The sequence below is a fragment of the Globicephala melas genome, chromosome 3 (assembly GCF_963455315.2).
Source record: "Globicephala melas chromosome 3, mGloMel1.2, whole genome shotgun sequence".
Classification (NCBI taxonomy): Eukaryota; Metazoa; Chordata; class Mammalia; order Artiodactyla; family Delphinidae; genus Globicephala; species Globicephala melas.
Window position 1 is genome coordinate 108,216,810 of NC_083316.1, and position 10,800 is coordinate 108,227,609.

The 10,800-nt window shown below is 42.0% G+C and overlaps 1 protein-coding gene across 1 annotated transcript in view; it reads left to right on the top strand.

Moving 5' to 3' along the window:
- LYRM7 (LYR motif containing 7) overlaps positions 1-339 on the top strand; it is a 53,731-nt gene extending 53,392 nt beyond the window's left edge. Inside the window, exon 8 of the transcript XR_011377331.1 lies at positions 141-339. The gene's annotated coding sequence lies outside the window, so the exon portion shown is untranslated. The remainder of the gene's footprint in view (positions 1-140) is intronic.
- The last annotated feature ends 10,461 nt before the right edge of the window (positions 340-10,800 follow it).

Genomic DNA, 10,800 nt, shown 5'->3' on the forward strand with positions numbered 1-10,800 from the left:
AGTTATGTGTTCTTTATATCTTTTATATCTTTCATCATTTAAAGGTAATTTTGTACTCTTTCAGAATATTCCATTTGTTCATGACATAGTCTTTCCTCATGTGTTCTGTAGTTTTTTGTTTTTTGTTTTTTGTTTTGCAGTACACGGGCCTCTCACTGTTGTGGCCTCTCCCGTTGTGGAGCACAGGCTCTGGACGCGTAGGCTCAGCGGCCATGGCTCACGAGCCCAGCTGCTCCGCGGCACGTGGGATCTCCCCGGACTGGGGCACGAACCTGTGTCCCCTGCATCGGCAGGTGGACTCTCAACCACTGCACCACCAGGGAAGCCCTGTTCTGTAGTTTTTTAGTGTAAGTATATCTTGAAGGGAAATTGTTAATTCACTGAGGATCCCATATGGAGTTGTGGATTGTGATATAGGTGCTAGAGAATCAAAGACAAGACAGTCTAGCAGGAAAGACTCTCAGAAAGTAGGCAATTGTAGTGTAATTAGTGCTACACAGGAATTAGAGTTTTAAGAATATAAAGTAGTTTATTAGAAAGTGGTTTGTAAAATATAAATATATAAGATAATGTGCTTTTAATCTCTTGAAAGAAGTAAACATATAAAATAACTCATACCTAACATTTAAAATATATAAATTGGAATAAAAAAACGGGATTTTGTGAGGCAGGAGAAGTTTGGGGAAACCTTAATCTTTCTGCCACAAACTTCTTTTGTAGCATTTTTCTCTCCTGTTATCTTTTACTCTGGCAACAGAGTGAAAGGGCTACTGTTTTAGGTAAGATTTCCAGAGAAACGGACTTTGAGACAGAGATACGGATGCAGGAGTGCAGTCAGGAGTAACCTCTGTGAGGGAGTGAGAAGTGAGATAGGGCAGAAGGAGTTGTTGAACTGTGATGCAGCTGCAGAGTAGCCCTGGAGCTGAACTGGCTTTCAGAATTCTGAACTGTGGGAAGGGGACTGGGCTTTTGTTCGCTGGTATCAACAGTCATTGAAGGTGGGGCAACCCCAGGGAAGAGAGAAAACCTTAGTGAGGCAGCTTCCTTCAGTGTGACAGCTCCTAGAAAGAACAGTAGCTGTGCACAGTCCCAGGAGCTAAGGAAATGAATGCCTTCTTCTGAAAGGGACGTCTGGGTAGTTGCACAGAACCCACTACACCAAATAAGGCTGTTCTGTAATTAGCTCAAACTGCTTGAGCAAGAGAGGCAGAATTGTAAAGCTGGGTGTTTCTCTTCTGGGAAGTGAGTACCCCAGGGACAGTTTGTTACCTATTCAGACCAAAAGAAGATGGCAAGTCCATTAGAAAAGAGCTAATTATGAGTTGAGACTCAAAGTGAGTTAATGTGTGGGGTCATTATTCATTCAATAAATGTCTAACGTCACCTGGAGATAAGCCTACCAAAGAGGGAACAGGGTCCTGGATTCTAGTCATAGCTCTGTCAGTGAAAATTGGATCTTTGAGCAAATCATTTATCATTCCTGGATTTTAGTTTTTTGAGGAATCTCAATACTATTTTTCATAGATGCTGCACCAATTTACATCCTACCAACAGTGTATAAGGTTTCCCTTTTCTCCACATTCATGCCAACATTTGTTATTTGTCATCCTTTTGATGATAGCCATTTTCTTTCTTTTTTAAAAAAAATATTTATTTATTTTATTTATTTGACTGTGCCAGGTCTTAGTTGCGGCACACGGGATCTCCGTTGCTGCCTGCAGGATCTTCGTTGCAGCATGTGAGATCTTTAGTTGTGGCATGCAGGATCTTTTAGTTGTGGCACGCTGGATCTTTTTAGTTGCAGCATGCAGGATCTTTAGTTGCGGCACGTGGGATCTAGTTTCCTGACCAGGGATCAAACCCTGGCCCCCTGCATTGGGAGCGTGGAGTGTTAGCCACTGGACCACCGGGGAAGTCCCTTGATGATAGCCATTCTGACAGGTGTGAAGTGATATCTCAGTGTGGTTTTGATTTGCATTTCTCTGATGATTAATTACGTTAAGCATCTTTTCATGTGCCTGTTGGCCATTTGTACGTCTTCTTTGAAAAAAATCTATTCAGAACTTCTGCCCATTTTTTATTCCAGTTGTTTGTTTTTTTGATGTTGAGTTATATGAACTGTTTCTATATTTTGGATATTAATCCCTTATAGGTCACATCATTTGCAAATATTTTCCCCCATTCAGTAGGTTGCCTTTTCGTTTTGTTGATGGTTTCCTTTGCTGTGCAAAAACTTTTAAATTTAATTAGGTCCCATTGGTTTATTTTTGCTTTTATTTCTTTTTCCTTAGGAGACAGATCCAAAAACATATTGCTACAATTTATGTCAGTGCTCCACTTACGTTTTCTTCTAGGAGTTTTATGGTTTTTGGTCTTACATATAAGTGTTTAATCCATTTTGAGTTTATTTTTGTATATGGTGTGAGAAAACGTCCTAAATTCATTATACTACATGTAGCTGTCCAGTTTTCCCAGCACTTCTTATTAAAGTGACTGTATTTTCCTCATTGTATATTCTTATCTCCTTTGCTGTAGATTAATTGACGATAAGTGCATGGGTTTATTTCTGAGCTCTCTATTCTGACCATTGATCTATGTGTCTGTTTTTGTGTCAGTACCACACTGTTTTTGTTTGTTTGTTTGTTTGTTTTTTGCGGTACACGGGCCTCTCACTGTTGTGGCCTCTCCCGTTGCGGAGCACAGGCTCCAGATGCGCAGGCTCAGCGGCCATAGCTCAGTGGCCATGGCTTACCGCTCCACGGCATGTGGGATCTTCCCAGACCAGGGCACAAACCCGTGTCCCCTGCATCGCAGCCGGACTGTCAACCACTGCGCCACCAGGGAAGCCCCACACTGTTTTGATTACTGTAGCTTTGTAGTATAGTCTGAAGTCAATGGCTTGTAATTTTCTTTTTGTGATATCTTTGTCTAGTTTTGGTATCAGGGTGATGCTGGCCTTGTAGAATGAGTTTGGAACTGTTCCTTCCTCTGCAATTTTTTGGAATAGTTTGAGAAGACTAGGTGTTAATACTAAATGTTTGGTAGAATTCACCTGTGAAGCCTTCTGGTTCTGAACTTCTGTTGGTTGGGAGTTTTGCAATTACTGATTCAATATCATTACTGGTAATTGGTCTGTTCATATTTTCTGTATCTTCCTGGTTCAGTCATACAAGATTGTACATTTCTAGGAATTTGTCCTAGATTGTCCATTTTATTTATTTACTAATCTCTCACGATCCTTTGTATTTCTGTGGTGTCAATGTAACTTTTCCTTTTACATTTCTTATTCTATTGATTTGGGCCCTCTTTTTTTCTTGATGAGGTTGGCTAAAAGTTTATCAATTTTGTTTATCTTTTCAAAGAACCAACTTTTAGTTTCATTGATCTTTTCTATGTTTCTTTTTTTAGTCTCTTTCATTTATTTCTGCTCTGATCTTTATTATCTTTTTCCTTTTCTAACTTTGGGTTTTGTTTGTTCTTCTAGTTCCTTTAGGTATAAGTTTAGGTTATTTGAGATTTTTCTTGTTTCCTGAGGTAAGCTTGTGTCACTATAAACTTCCCTTTTAGAACTGCACAAAACATAAACAAGTAGAAATGCATGAGACACTAAAAAGTCCATGGAGTTCTGGGGCTAGTGCTGGCTCAGTGGTGGGTGGACCCAGGCCCCTGGATCTCTGGCTTCAGGGTCCTGGGGGTCCTGGAGCTGGTTTTGGTCCACTGGTGGGCTGGGCAAGTTCCTGACACAGTTGGCTGTAGGGTCCAGGGTGTCCTGAAGTTTGTGTCACCTGCTGGTGAGTGAGACCAGATCTTGGGGCAGCTGGGTGAGGGGCCCAAGGTGTCTCAGAGCTGATGTTGGCCCCTTGAGTGTGGGCTGGGTCCTGGCACAGAAAGCTGTGGGGCTGTGGTGTTCCTGGGGCTAGCGTCTACCTGCTGGTGGATGGGGCCTGAGTCCAGGAAATCCTGGGGCTAGTGCCTGCCAGTAGTGGGTGGAGCTGGGTCCAAGGCTGTCTGACTTCAGGGCCCACTGGTGGATGGAGCCGAGGCCCAGGGGTTCCAGGGCTAATGCCACCTCACTGGTAGGCAGAGCTGGGCCCCAAGGTCTCTGGCTGCAGGGCCCTGGGGTTCCTGGGGCTTGTGCCTGTCCACTGGTGTGTAAGGCCAGGTCGTGGGCCCTCTGGTGGACAGGGCTGTGTCCCAGGCTTGTTGTGAGCTCAGGGAATATTAAAACAACCTGCCTGTTGGTGGGTGGGCCTGTGTCTAGTTGCTTGGCCTGAGGTGTTCCCATATGGTGTCCAGAGGCTGGTGGGTAGGGCCAGGTCCTGATGCTAATAAGCTAGAGGGAAGATTCTAAAATGGCACTCACCAGCACCAGTGTCCACGTGGTAGAACAAGCTCCCCAAAAGTGCTGCCACCAGCGTCTGTGATCTCAGGGTGAGCTCCAGTTGCCTCCTTGTCTCTCCGGGGGACTCTCCAAGATCAGCAGGTGAATCTGACCCAGTCTCCTTTCGAATTACTGCTTCTGCCCTGGCTCCCGGAGTTTGTGAGATATTGTGTGCATCCTTTAAGAGTGCAGTCTCTAATCCCTGCAGCCCCTTGGGTGTCCTGAATGTAAGCCCCATTGACCTTCAAAGCCGAACGTTCTGGGGATCTGTCTTCCTGGTGCAGGACCTCTGGGCTGGGGAGCCCTGTGTGTTTCTTGGACCACTCAGTCCTTGAGGGAAACCTCTGCAATTGTAATTACCCTCCTATTTGTTGGTTGCCCACTCAGGGAATGGGTCTTGACTATACTGCATCTCTGCCCGCCCCCCGCCACCGCCCCATCTTGTTGTGGTTCCTTCTTTATAACTTTAGATGTAGAAGATCTTTTCTGCTAGATTACAGTCTTTCTCATCAATAGTTGCTCTCTGAATAGTTGTAATTTTGGTATGCCCATGAGAGGAGGTGAGCTCAGGGTCTTCCTACTCCACCATCTTGGCCAATGAAAGTTTTTATTTAAAAAAAAAATACAATATGTGTTACATTGTTAGCCCCTGTGATCTTGGCATAGTGACTTGAACACAACATATTTGAAAAATAAAAGAAATTGTTGATATTAATAATGGTACACGTTATACCAGTAAGTGGTAAGCTCTTAATCCTGTTATATTTCAAGATTTTAAAATAATCCAATTACCATTTAATTCAGTCTGGTACCAGGAAGCTCCCTGATTGATAGTAGCTTATATTTTTGCTAATTCTGAATGTACCTCAGTATCCCTTTCTGAAGAATGAAATTCTGACCCTTTACACTAAAAATAAAGTCTGACCATTTTTTCCAGGAACTGTAGAGCTTTATTACTTCCCTCTACAATAGTGAACCAATAAGGCTGAAAAATAGAATTCTTTGAGATGGGTCATTAACTATTATATACAGAACTTGAGTTGCTATAAATGTCATTTGCAAACACATCGTGTTGTGGCTTTGATACACAATGCAGAAAAGAAAAGTTGTGGGTGGCCACAGCAACTGTGTTGTAGGTGTCTATTGGAATAAGGTCTTGATTAATTCTGTTTATGAACACTCTAATTTCTTTGCATTTTATATCAACATGGCTGAGTAATGGTTGGTACAGGAATTACTTTAAAGTACTGAATTTCTATAAATGTTATCTGTCAGCACATAATGCTCTGATCACACACTTGCACTTCATTATGTCATTTGTTTTAGGAATAACCTGTTTAAAAAATACTTTTGACTTTTTTCTCAGAAAATATTTCCAAGCAAGCAGCATGTAACACTTCATCTGCAATAGCACGTTTAGCTAATGTGACTTTATGGCACCTTGATAGGACATCTTATTATACATGTAGAAAATGAGGTAGAATGACAGAAGATAATAAATTATTTAAGATCACACAGTAAATCAGGACAGAACTGTTATTGATATTTTGCTCAGGACAAGCCATTCTCGAAGTGGTATTTTGTGAAACATTGTGCTATGCCTGATTGCTAGAGCACAGTTCTACATTATCAGTGCCTATGTGTACTTGACTTTAATCTCCAAGTTATACACACTTGTTTGTGTGTCTCCAAGGTTGAAATGTTTCCAGGAGTACCTCACCTGAGACTAAATGTTTTGCTTATCTATTCTGTGTAAATTAGTTAGGGTTTTCTGGAGAAACAGACCAATATCTGTAAATCTTTATACTTATAGGAATTGGCTCATGCCAGTTATGGAGGCCAAGTCCCACGATCTGCCATCTCCAAGCTGGGGAACCAGGAAAGCTGGTGATATGGAGTCAGTCCCAGTCCAAAGTCCTAAGAATAGGAGTGGGAGTGGCAGAGCCATGTGGTGTCAGTCCTGATCTGAGTCTGACAGCCTGAGGACCAGGAGCGCCCGTGTCTGAGGGCAGGAGAAGATGGATGTTTCAGCTCAAACAGAGCAAATTCGTCATTCCTCCACTTTTTGTTCTGTTCATGCCCACAACATTGGTAAGGAAGATCTTCTATACTGATTCAAATGTTAATCTCTTCTGGAGACACCCTCACAGAAACACCCAGAAATAAGGTCTTACCAACTATCTGGGCATCCTTTTTTTAAAAATTAATTTATTAATTTATTTATTTTTGGCTGTGTTGGGTCTTCATTGCTGCGTGCGGGCTTTTCTCTAGTTGTGGAGAGTGGGGGCTACTTTACTTTGCGGTGCGCAGGTTTCTCATTGTGGTGGCTTCTGTTGTTGTGGAGCATGGGCTGTAGGCACACAGGCTTCAGTAGTTGTGGCACGCGGACTTAGTTGCTCCGTGGCGTGTGGGATCTTCCCGGACCAGGGCTCAAACCCGTGTTCCCTGCATTGGCAGGAGGGTTCTCAACCACTGCACCACCAGGGAAGCCCTGGGCATCCTTTAGCCAATCAGGTTGACACATAAAATTAATCATCATACCCAGCCAAATCAATATTTATTAATAACACCCTCTCCTATGCAAAGCACCAGATACTATGAAAAATATACAGGAAGTGAGAAATGTGACCGTACCCTGAGAATTTACAATGTAATACTCCCTTGTGTGAGCACACTATCTGTGGGAAAAACAACAACAAAAAGCAATCCCAGAATACCCACTCTTTCTCCAGAGGATGAAGCTTTCATGAACTACTTCTGTTACAGGGTGGAAGAGCTTCATGCCTAACAATATCCTCTGACTTCTTTGTTTCATTTTTCCACCTCTACAATTTATAAAATAAAGAGGAAAATGTTTTTACTTACTTGCAAAAATGAACTGTTCTTTCTCATTTTTTTCTCTATTAGCCCTCTTTTTTCCCACTTGCCATCAGCTGTTTTCCATAGGTGAATTGTGTAAATTTTAATGTTTTATTAATTGGTAGATACGGATATTGAAAAGAACATGGCAAGTTAGCATTGATTCATATGTATACATAAAGTCAGAAATAATTTGAATAACTAAACTGCACCTGAAGAATATTCACAATAAACATTGTGCAAATTTATAATTTTAGTATGATAATTAGCAGTATAAATAATGTATCACTCCCCAAACCTTTCAAACAGTTCTGACTCACCATTACATAGTGCTCACATGGATGAGTGCTCCCAGAAATTGTTTGGATTCATAAGAAAGACTAGCTAAGTTTTTCTACTTTAAAATCTCTGTGAGGACAAGAAATTTCCACTCAATCAAATTTTAATATTGAAATAGAATCTCATAATGCAAAGATAAAACAGATTTTTTCACAAACACCCAAAGTCAGTAATAAGTTCTTAGCAATCCAGAAGTCCCCAAGTCCTGAGATGAGCCTATTCCAGAGTAGGTAGGAACATTGGCTTTTGTCACTAGACTGCCTGGATTGTCTCCCAACTTAGCCACTAGCTTTGTGTGCAGAGTCAGGTTATCTAACCTCTGTGTGTCAGCTTCCTCATCCGTAAAGGGAGAATAATAGTCCCTGCTTGAAATTAATTAAATACCTTTTTTTTGAAATATTTATTTATTTGGCTGCACCAGGTCTTAGTTGCAGCATTCGGGATCTTTAGTTGCGACATGCAAACTCTTAGTTGTGGCATGTGGGATCTAGTTCCCTGACCAGGGATTGAACCCAGGCCCCCTGCATTGGGAGCGAGGAGTCTTAGCCACTGGACCACCAGGGGAGTCCCTAAATAAATACATTTTAACTACTTAGAACAGTGCCTGACACATTGTAAGTTCTTAATATGTTACCTATTATTGGCATTATTTGATAGCGACAGTGAATCAAAGAAAACAGAGCTACTGCTAAATGAAATTTTAAACAAAACGAATGCAGATGAAGACTCACATCACTGCACTTGTATTTGCATTTCTACTATTTGTTGTAGACGAGTACCCTGCAATTCTGTTTTGGTCTCAGATGATACACTCTCTGCTTCTTGTCCAGATCTTGTACTTCAGCAGGCTTCTTTAACAGAGTGACAAGTGACTGGCGTGGATGCAGATGAGGACATGAGTGTGGGACATGGCACCCTTAACTTCTCCATACCATTCTCAGCAGTTCCCTCAGAAAGACAAATCCAGATTGCAATGTCATTTTCTACCTTTATCCTACTGCTTATCCAGTCTTGGCTTCTTACTCTGCTTGCTGCCAAGCTTCTAGATTTGTGCAAGATTCAAGTCTTCAGGCCTCTCCCCCTGAAACGTACAATAAGTGCTGGCTGGTTTCTTAGCTAATGTAATGAAATCATTGTCACCCCATCCATTTTCTTAAAATAGATTATTTTCTCTCCTTCCTAGCACTGTTTCTTAGCTAATTTATTGACTCATCATCACCCTATTCATTTACTTAAAATAGAAAACTGTTTCTTTTTTCTTCCTTTCTAGTCCTAAATGGAGCTCAATTGACAGAAAAACACAAGTGTTTCTTTCCTCTATTCCCACCTGATGTTCTAATCAAATCAGGAGCATCTGCAAACCAGAATTGAATGTCAGTGACCAACATAAAGACCCCTTTCTTTGGCCTTCCCTAAATATGCCTGGGGCCTGGACCACCCCTTGGGATTGGGCATGTGTGTGCCGGATGAGTACTGGGGGAGGATGTGTAGGGGCACAGCTGCCAACTTGGAAAGCTGACTTTCCATTGATCTGACAAACCCTCTGCTCTCTTATGACCAATATTATAAACCAGATTAAAAATTGCCATTTTCTACATGAAGCAAAATCTCCCCCATAGCAGCTTGTTACCATAGATGAGCTATTCCTGCTCTGTTTAAAGCCAGTCCCTCAACTTAGACACTGAGGTCCTATTCCCTCTCACCCAATAAAAGACATTGCTCCAGTAGTTCCTGCTCCCTAGGCCCTGTTATCAGCTTTTCACTCTCCCCTAAATCATTTCCATCAGCCTACAAGGGCGCTATTATTTTTACTATCTTTAATAAAATGAACAAAAAACTCCTTTTGACCTACTTTTCCCTCCCCCTACTGTCCAATTTCTTTACAGTTAAACTCCTTAATAGCCATTTATAGATTCTAATTTTTCCCTTTCCACCTCTATTGAACCAAATTCAGTGAAGCTTTTGCCTACACTACTCTACTGAAATTGTTCTTGTCAAGGCCATCAAGTGACCTCAGATTGATCATTCCATTGGTCAATTTTCAGTCCTCATCTTGTCTGACCAGCAGCATTTTATGACATTGATCACTCCCTCCTCTTTGATGTACTTTCTTTTGACTTCCAGGATACCACACTCTTCTAGTTTTCCTCCTGCCTCCCTGGCTATTTCTTCTCAGTCTTGGACTGACTTGGTGTCTTCTCTCTAACCTTTTAGTGTTGGAGTGCCCCAGGCTCAGCCTTGGGCCCTTTCTTCTCTATCCAAACTCACTACCTTGATGATCTCATCTGGTCCCTGGGCTGTAAATGTAAACCTCTTATCTGACAACTCCCAAATGTCTCTTCAGCCCAGTTCTCCCTCTTGAATCCTGAGTTGAATATCCAACTGCCTATTCAACATCTCCTTGAATGTCTAATAGGCATCTCATACTTTACAGGTCTCCAGCAGAACTCCGGACCTTACTCTTTAAACTTGGCCCACCTGCAGCGTTCCCTATCTTGGCATCTTGAAAGTTCGCAACAGCTCCTTCCTTCCATCTGCTCAAGTGAAAAATATCAGTGTTAGCTTTGACTCCTCTCTATCTCTCACATCCAATTTCTTGGGAAATCCTATGTGACTCTCCCTTCAAGTATTACCAGAATCTGAGTACTCACCACCCCTTCAGTTACTACCTTGGTCTGAGCCACCATCCTCTCTCATTTGGACTAACCTCATAAACTCTTCACTATCCCTCTTCCTCTAACCTAAACGTCATAGTTAGAAGCCAGAGCTTTAAAAAATGTAAGACAGGTCGTATCATTTGTCTGCTCAAAGTCCTCCAAAAACTTCCCACTTTAGAGTAAAAGTGAAAACCTTTACAACAGGTTCAAGGTCCAACTTAACCTGGCATCCCATTATCTCTCTGACTTTGTCTCTTTCTACTTTCCCTTTCACTCAGCTTCACTCCTCTTCAACAGCTTACTTGCTGTTAACTCCATTACACCATGCACATTCTTGGGTTAGGACTTTGCCCTGGCTGTGCCCTCTCCCTGAAATGTTCTTCTCCTTAGCTAACTTTCTCTCTTCCTTCTTGTCTTCCCTCAGTGAGGGAACCTTCTCAGTGAGACTTGCCCTAACCATCTGGTTTACTACTACAACTGTGCCCATGCATGCAGGCACACACTCACACATGTGCACACACATACCACTGACACTTCAGATTATCCTTACCCTGTTCTAGTGTT